This window comes from Triticum urartu, chromosome 3A (genome assembly GCF_056163025.1).
Source record: "Triticum urartu cultivar PI428250 chromosome 3A, HENAU_Tu73, whole genome shotgun sequence".
NCBI lineage: Eukaryota > Viridiplantae > Streptophyta > Magnoliopsida > Poales > Poaceae > Triticum > Triticum urartu.
Genome location: NC_141875.1, coordinates 383,382,170 through 383,390,865, shown reverse-complemented (window position 1 = coordinate 383,390,865; position 8,696 = coordinate 383,382,170).

Genomic DNA, 8,696 nt, shown 5'->3' with positions numbered 1-8,696 from the left:
AGAAATGGCGTAGAATTTCTGGAAAGCATATAGGGTTATTTGGAAAGTGTTTTTCAATGGAAAGCCTGGATTAAGCTACTTGAGCATTGAGCATCAAGATCTATAAGGATAGATCAAAACGCTTAAATGGTACTTTCAAATGAGCACATTCCTTGACATGATCTTGAAGGTGTTCAAGATGAATCAGTCAAAGAAGGAGTTCTTGCCTGAGTTGTAAGGTATGAAGTTAAGACTTAAAGCTCGACCACGGCAGAATAGAGAGAAAGGACGAAGGTCGTCCCCTATGCTTAAGACATAGGCTCTACAGTATGCTATGCTGTGTACCGCACTTGAAGTGTGCCTTGCCATGAGTCAGTCAAGGGGTACAAGAGTGATCTAAGAATGGATCACAAGACAGCGGTCAAAGTTATCCTTAGTAACTAGTGGACTAAGGAATTTTCTCGATTATGGAGGTGGTAAAGAGTTCGGCATAAAGAGTTACGTCGATGCAAGCTTAACACCTATCCAGATAGCTCTGAGTAGAGATACCGGATACGTATAATGGAGCAACAATTTAGAATAGCTCCAAGTAGAACAGTTATTTGAAATGGCTCCAAATATAGCGTAGTAGCTGCATCTACAAGATGACATAAGAAATTTGCGAAGTACATACGGATCTGAATGTTGCAGACCCATTGACTAAAACCTCTCTCACAAGCAACATGATCAAACCCAGAACTCATTGAGTGTTAATCACATAGTGATGTGAACTAGATTATTGACTCTAGTAAACTCTTTGGATGTTGGTTACATGGCGATGTGACCTGTGAGTGTTGATCACATGGCGATGTGAACTAGATTATTGACTCTAGTGCAAGTGGGAGACTATTGGAAATATGCCCTAGAGGCAATAATAAACTAGTTATTATTATATTTCCTTGTTCATGATAATCGTTTATTATCCATGCTAGAATTGTATTGATAGGAAACTCAGATACATGTGTGGATACATAGACAACACCATGTCCCTAGTAAGCCTCTAGTTGACTAGCTCATTGATCAATAGATGGTTACGGTTTCCTGACCATGGACATTGGATGTCGTTGATAACGGGATCACATCATTGGGAGAATGATGTGATGGACAAGACCCAATCCTAAGCATAGCACAAGATCGTGTAGTTCGTATGCTAAAGCTTTTCTAATGTCAAGTATCATTTCCTTAGACCATGAGATTGTGCAACTCCCGGCTACCGTAGGAGTGCTTTGGGTGTACCAAATGTCACAATGTAACTGGGTGGCTATAAAGGTGCACTACGGGTATCTCCGAAAGTGTCTGTTGGGTTGGCACGAATCGAGACTGGGATTTGTCACTCCGTGTGACGGAGAGGTATCTCTGGGCCCACTCGGTAGGACATCATCATAATGTGCACAATGTGATCAAGGAGTTGATCACGGGATGATGTGTTACGGAACGAGTAAAGAGACTTGCCGATAACGAGATTGAACAAGGTATCGGGATACCGACGATCAAATCTCGGGCAAGTATCGTACCGCTAGACAAAGGGAATTGTATACGGGATTGATTAAGTCCTTGACATCGTGGTTCATCCGATGAGATCATCGTGGAACATGTGGGAGCCAACATGGGTATCCAGATCCCGCTGTTGGTTATTGACCGGAGAGTCATCTCGGTCATGTCTGCATGTCTCCCGAACCCGTAGGGTCTACACACTTAAGGTTCGGTGACGCTAGGGTTATAGAGATATTAGTATGCGGTAACCCGAAAGTTGTTCGGAGTCCCGGATGAGATCCCGGACATCACGAGGAGTTCCGGAATGGTCCGGAGGTAAATAATTATATATAGGAAGTGCTATTTCGGCCATCGGGACAAGTTTCGGGGTCACCGGTATTGTATCGGGACCACCGGAAGGATCCCGGGGGTCCACCGGGTGGGGCCACCTGCCCCGGGGGCCACATGGGCTGTAGGGGGTGCGCCTTGGCCTATATGGGCCAAGGGCACCAGCCCCAAGAGGCCCACGCGCCAAAGGGACAAGAGGAGGGGAGAGTCCTAAAGGGGGAAGGCACCTCCGAGGTGCCTTGGGGAGGATGGACTCCTCCCCCCTTAGCCGCACCCTTCCTTGGAGGAAGGGGCAAGGCTGCGCCATCCCCCTCTCCCTTGGCCCTATATATAGTGGGGGGAAGGGAGGGCAACGGTACCTAAGGCCTGGAGCCTCCCTCTCCCTCCCACGACACATCTCCCTCCTCCCGCAGCACTTAGCGAAGCCCTGTTGGAATCCCGCTACTTCCACCACCACGCCGTTGTGCTGCTGGATCTCCATTAACCTCTCCTCCCCCCTTGCTGGATCAAGAAGGAGGAGACGTCGCTGCTCCGTACGTGTGTTGAACGCGGAGGTGCCGTCCGTTCGGCGCTAGGATCATCGGTGATTTGGATCACGACGAGTACGACTCCATCAACCCCGTTCTCTTGAACGCTTCCGCACGCGATCTACAAGGGTATGTAGATCCACTCCTCCCTCGTTGCTAGATGACTCCATAGATAGATCTTGGTGACACGTAGGTAAATTTTGAATTTATGCTACGTTCCCCAACAGTTAGATCAACAATAATGCATATGAGAGCCACTCAACATTTTCATCATGGTCTTCTCCTCTCGACCCCGAAAGAAAAGAAATAAAACTATTTACACGGGAAAGCTCCCAACAAGCAAAAGAAGAATTGAGAAATCTTTTTGGGTTTTATTTTAATTACTACTACTACAAGCATGGAAAGTAAACTAGCTAAAAGCTACAACTTATTTTTTGGATTTTTATTAAGGTTTTTCAAACACACAAGAAGAATGTTGGAAAAGAAAATAAACTAGCATGGATAGTACAATGAAAAAATATGAGCACCGACAACTGGAATGGGTGTGTGAACATGAATGTAATGTCGGTGAGAAATACGTACTTCCCCAAGCTTAGGCTTTTGGCCTAAGTTGGTCTATGGCCACGACTCAAAGCCGACCTCTCCGGTGTACGGAGGAGTGTCCTCTAGGTGCCACTGGTTGGCGATCTCCTCTGGATCCCACTGATAAACAGACTATCGATAAGGGTCAAGTGGTGGCTCCGGTTCAGGCTCTGGAACTTGTGTCAGGCTCCAGTACGCATAAATGGCTTTGGGTAGGATGAGGTACGTTCTTGAAAGTATGTTAAACAGAGAGGGTGCAGGCAAGGTAATAATCTCACAGTAATTTTTATCAAATATCAATTTATACTTAAGCGTCTTCTTCTTATCTTTAACAATAAAGTCATGTGCTACCATACTCTTATAATCTAGAAAAATAGGGGGCAGCAACTTTTCCTCTTTCTCATAATGCCTAATAGGTATCCCAAAGTGTGCAGCAAGGTGCGAAGCAAAGATGCCTCCGAAGATGGGGCCCTTTCTACGGTTCAGATTTAATCGTTCAGCAACAATAGCGCCTAAACTGAAAGTTGTATCACGAAACAAAGCATGGCGCAAAATAACAATATCAGGGGCACTAAGATTTCCACTGTTCCCGCGACCAATTAAGCATCCACTAGCAAATATTGCAAAGTAACGTAGAACAGGAAAATGTATGCTAGTAATTCTTGCATCGGAAACTTTCCTCGTTTCCCCTACAGCAATCGTATCAATAAACCCCTCCACATCATTACGATGTGGTTCCTTGATGCTGCCCGCAAAGGGTATCTTACAGACCCGGAAAAAAATCATATAGTGACATCTCCTTAACCTCATCATATAAGTAAAATTCCACTTAAGGTGGTGATTCCTTACCATGAAAGTAAAAAATTTGCATGAAAATATTAGTGAGGAGGAGATACTGTTCGCGCTGGTCGCGAAGGAAGTCGGTGAGGCCTGCGTTCTTAGCCAAATAATAAAAGTCATCATGAATCCCGACTGCTCTCAAGAACTCATCACATGGCCATTCGCACGGCCGAACCTCCACAGTGCGAGGGAGATTATATTTGGGCTTCTTATTCTCTTCACTCTGCTTATCCTTCGAGCTTCGGCTCGAAGAGCCGCTCAACAATCTCTTCATCATTTTCTCTCTCTGAAAAATTTCTGAAATTTTTAGTGACTCAAAATAAAAGTGAATCAAACTCAACAAGATTGATAGCAACTACTCCTACAAGTGACTAGAGGCCATATCATGAATTAAAACTACTTTTGACCACATAAATTTGACATGCAAGCTCAAGAACAGGGTCACCTAAGAAGCAAAAATTTGCAATGAATAAAGCACTATAACAAAAACTAATTGGACCATTGGAGGAGTCACATACCGAAGAACAATCCCCCAAAGCAGTCTTGTGAATGGAGCTTTGAGCTAGGAGATCAAAAATGGCAGCAAGATGAGCTAGAACTCAGGTTTGAGCTGTGGGACGATTTTTTTCTGGAGGAAGACGAAGTGTGTGGGTGCTGGAATAAGTGGAGGGGCACACATGGGGTCCACGAGGTAGGGGCGTGCCCTGGACCCTCGTGGCCAGGTGGTGTGGCCCCCTGGTGTGTTCTCAGTGCTAGATATTCTTAAATATTCTACAAAAACCATCTAAAATTTTCAGGACATTTGGAGAACTTTTATTTTCGGGGTATTATTTATTGCAAGAATAATTCAGAAAACAGACAGAAAATACTATTTTTTTCTTTATTTAATCTAAATAACAAGAAGTAAAAGGAGGGTACACAGAGTTGTGCTTTCTAACTTCATCCATCTCATGCTCATCAAAAGGAATCCACTAACAAGGTTGATCAAGTATTGTTAACAAACTCTTTCTGAATTGCATGAAACCGGAGAATTTTCGAATAACACTAAGTTACTTCAACGGGGATATGCACGTCCCCAACAATAAGAATATCATATTTCTTCTTGACAGTAGGAAGACGAAATTCAAAACCTCCAATAGTTATTGTTGAAGTTTTTCCAATAGAATTGATACTGTGGACTTGAGGTTGTTTCCTCGAAAAGTGTACTGTATGCTCATTACCATTAACATGAAAAGTGACATTGCCTTTGTTGCAATCAATAACAGCCCCTGCAGTATTCAAAAAGGGACTACCAAGGATAATAGACATACTATCGTCCTCAGGAATATCAAGAATAACAAAGTCCGTTAAAATAGTAACGTTTGAAACCACAACAGGCACACCCTCACAAATACCGACATGTATAGCAGTTGATTTATCAGCCATTTGCAAAGATATTTCAGTAGGTGTCAACTTATTCAAATCAAGTCTATGATATAAAGAGAGAGGCATAACACTAACACCAGCTCCAAGATCACATAAAGCAGTTTTAAGATAGTTTCTCTTAATAGAGCATGGTATAGTTGGTACTCCAGGATCTCCTAGTTTCTTTGGTATTCCACCCTTAAAAGTATAATTAGCAAGCATGGTGGAAATTTCAGCTTTCGGTATCTTTCTTTTATTTGTGACAATATCTTTCATATACTTAGCATAAGGATTCATTTTAAGCATATCAGTTAAATGCATACGCAAAAAGATAGGTCTAATCATTTCAGCAAAGCACTCAAAATCCTCATCATCCTTTTTCTTGGATGATTTATGAGGAAAAGGCATGGGTTTCTGAACCGATGGTTCTCTTTCTTTACCGTGCTTCCTAGGAACAAAGTCTCTCTTATCATAACGTTGATTCTTTGATTGTGGGTTATCAAGATCAACTGCAGGTTCAATCTCTACATCATTGTTATTGCTAGGGTGAGCATCAACATGAACATCATCATTAACATTATCACTAGGTTCATGTTCATTACCAGGTTGTGTTTCAACATCAGAAACAGAAATATCATTGGGATTCTCAGGTGTGTCAACAACAGGTTCACTAGCAGCATGCAAAGTCCTATCATTTTTCTTTTTCTTCTTCTTAGAAGGACTAGGTGCATCAACATTAGCTCTCTGAGAATCTTGCTCAATTCTCTTAGGGTGGCCCTCAGGATACAAAGGTTCTTGAGTCATTCTACCCCCTCTAGTCACAACTCTAACAACATTATCATTTTTCTTATTATTTAATTCATTGAGCAAATCATCTTGAGCTTTAAGCACTTGTTCTACTTGAGTGGTAACCATAGATGCATGTTTACTAATAAGTTTAAGCTCACCTTTAACTCTAGACATATAATCACTCAGGTGTTCAATCATATAAGCATTACGTTTCAATTGTCTACCAACATAAGCATTAAAGTCTTCTTGTTTAACAATAAAATTATCAAACTCGTCCAAGCATTGGGTAGCAAACTTAGTAGATGGGATTTCAACCTTATTAAATCTATATAGATAATTTACCTTTACTACCTGTGTCGGGTTATCAAGACCATGTATTTCTTCAATAGGTGGTAAATTCTTAACATCTTCAGCTTTAATACGCTTTTCTTTCATGGATTTCTCCGCCTCTTGCATATCTCGAGACTAAGAAATAGAATACCCCTTTTCTTCGAAGTTGGTTTAGGAGTTGGTTCAGGAAGTGTCCAATTATTATCATTACTCAACATATTATTCAATAGCAATTCAGCTTGCTCAGCAGTTCTTTCCCTGAAAACACAACCAGCACAACTATCCAGGTGGTCTCTCGAATCATCGGTTAGTCCATTATAAAAGATATCAAGTATTTCATTTTTCTTGAGAGGATGATCAGGCAAAGCATTAAGTAATCAGAGAAGCCTCCCCCAAGCTTGTGGGAGACTCTCTTCTTCAATTTGCACAAAATTATATATTTCCCTTAAGGCAACTTGTTTCTTATGAGTGGGGAAATATTTAGTAGAGAACTAATAAATCATATCCTAGAGAATACGCACACAACCAGGATCAAGAGAATTAAACCATATTTTAGCATCACCCTTTAATGAGGACGGAAATAACTTAAGGATATAGTAGTAATGAATTTTCTCCTCATTAGTGAACAGGGTGGCTATATCATTTAATTTAGTAAGATAATCCACAACAGTTTCAGATTCATAGCCATAAAACGGATTAGATTCAACCAAAGTAATTATCTCAGGACCGATAGAGAAATCATAATCCTTATCAGAAATACAGATAGGTGAAGTAGGAAAAGCAGGGTCATATTATATTCTAGCATTCGAAGATTTTTCTTTCATCTTAGCTAACAGTTTCTTAAGATCATATCTATCTTTGCAAGCTAAAAGATCTCTAGCAGTTTCTTCATCCATAACATAACCCTTAGGTACATCAGGCAATTCATATCTAGGGGGAGAATCTTCATCATCACTTTCATCGATATTATCAGTTTCAATAATTTCATTCTCTCTAACCCTAGCAAGTTGTTCATCAAGAAATTCACCTAATGGCACAGTATTATCAAGCATAGAAGTAGTTTCATCATAAGCATAATGTATAGCAGAAGTGGCATCATCAACAACATGTGACATATCAGAATCAATAGCAGGTGTAGGTGTCGCAAGTTTACTCAAAACAGAAGGTGACTCAAGTGCAGAGCTAGATGGAAGTTCCTTACCTCCCCTCGTAGTTGAGGGAAAAATCTTGGTTCTTTCATCTTTCAAGTTCCTCATAGTGATCAATAGATATAAATCCCAAGTGACTCAAAGAATAGAGCTATGCTGCCTGGCAACGGCGCCAGAAAATAGTCTTGATAACCCACAAGCATAGGGGATCGCAGCATTTTTCGAGGGTAGAGTATTCAACCCAAATTTATTGATTCAACACAAGAGGATCCAAAGAATATTCTCAAGTATTAGCAGTTGAGTTGTCAATTCACCCACACCTGAAAGACTTAATATCTGCAGCAAAGTATTTAGTAGCAAAGTAGTATGGAAGTAAAGGTAACTGTGGCAATAGTAACAGTAGCAGTTTTGTAGTAATTGTAACAGTGGCAACGGAAAAGTAACTAAGCAAAGATCAATATGTGAAAAGCTCGTAGGCAATGGATCAGTGATGGATAATTATGTCAGATGTGATTCCTCATGCAACAGTTATAACACAGGGTGACACAGAACTAGCTCCAGTTCATCAATGTAATGTAGGCATGTATTTCGAATATAGCCATATGTGCTTATGGAAAAGAACTTGCATGACATCTTTTGTCCTACCCTCCCATGGCAGCGGGGTCCTATTGGAAACTAAGGGATATTAAGGCCTCCTTTTAATAGAGTACTGGACCAAAGCATTAACACTTAGTGAATACATGAACTCCTCAAACTATAGTCATCACCGGGAGTGGTCCCGTTTATTGTCACTTCGGGGTTACCGGATCATAACACATAGTAGGTGACTATTGACTTGCAAAATAAGATCAAGAACTCACATATATTCATGAAAACATAATAGGTTCAGATCTGAAATCATGGCACTCCGGCCCTAGTTACAAGCATTAAGCATAGCAAACTCATAGCAACATCAATCTCAGAACATAATGCACTACTGCAGGATGCTGCTAATGCAACACTATGATCAGATACCCTTCGACAAAACTGTGTGTGATGCCATAATCACAAACGGTGGTGTAAAATAACCGTCAAAAAGGTGGAAAACGTTTGTAATGGAGGACGCATCAAACACGGTTCAGATTTTAGTTCCGTGTGCGATGTAGGGCACACGGCTAACCCGTTCGAACTGTTTGTGATGAGGAAGAACAACAGAAACGGGTAGCCATATCAATGTGTGTGCGATATACGGCATACA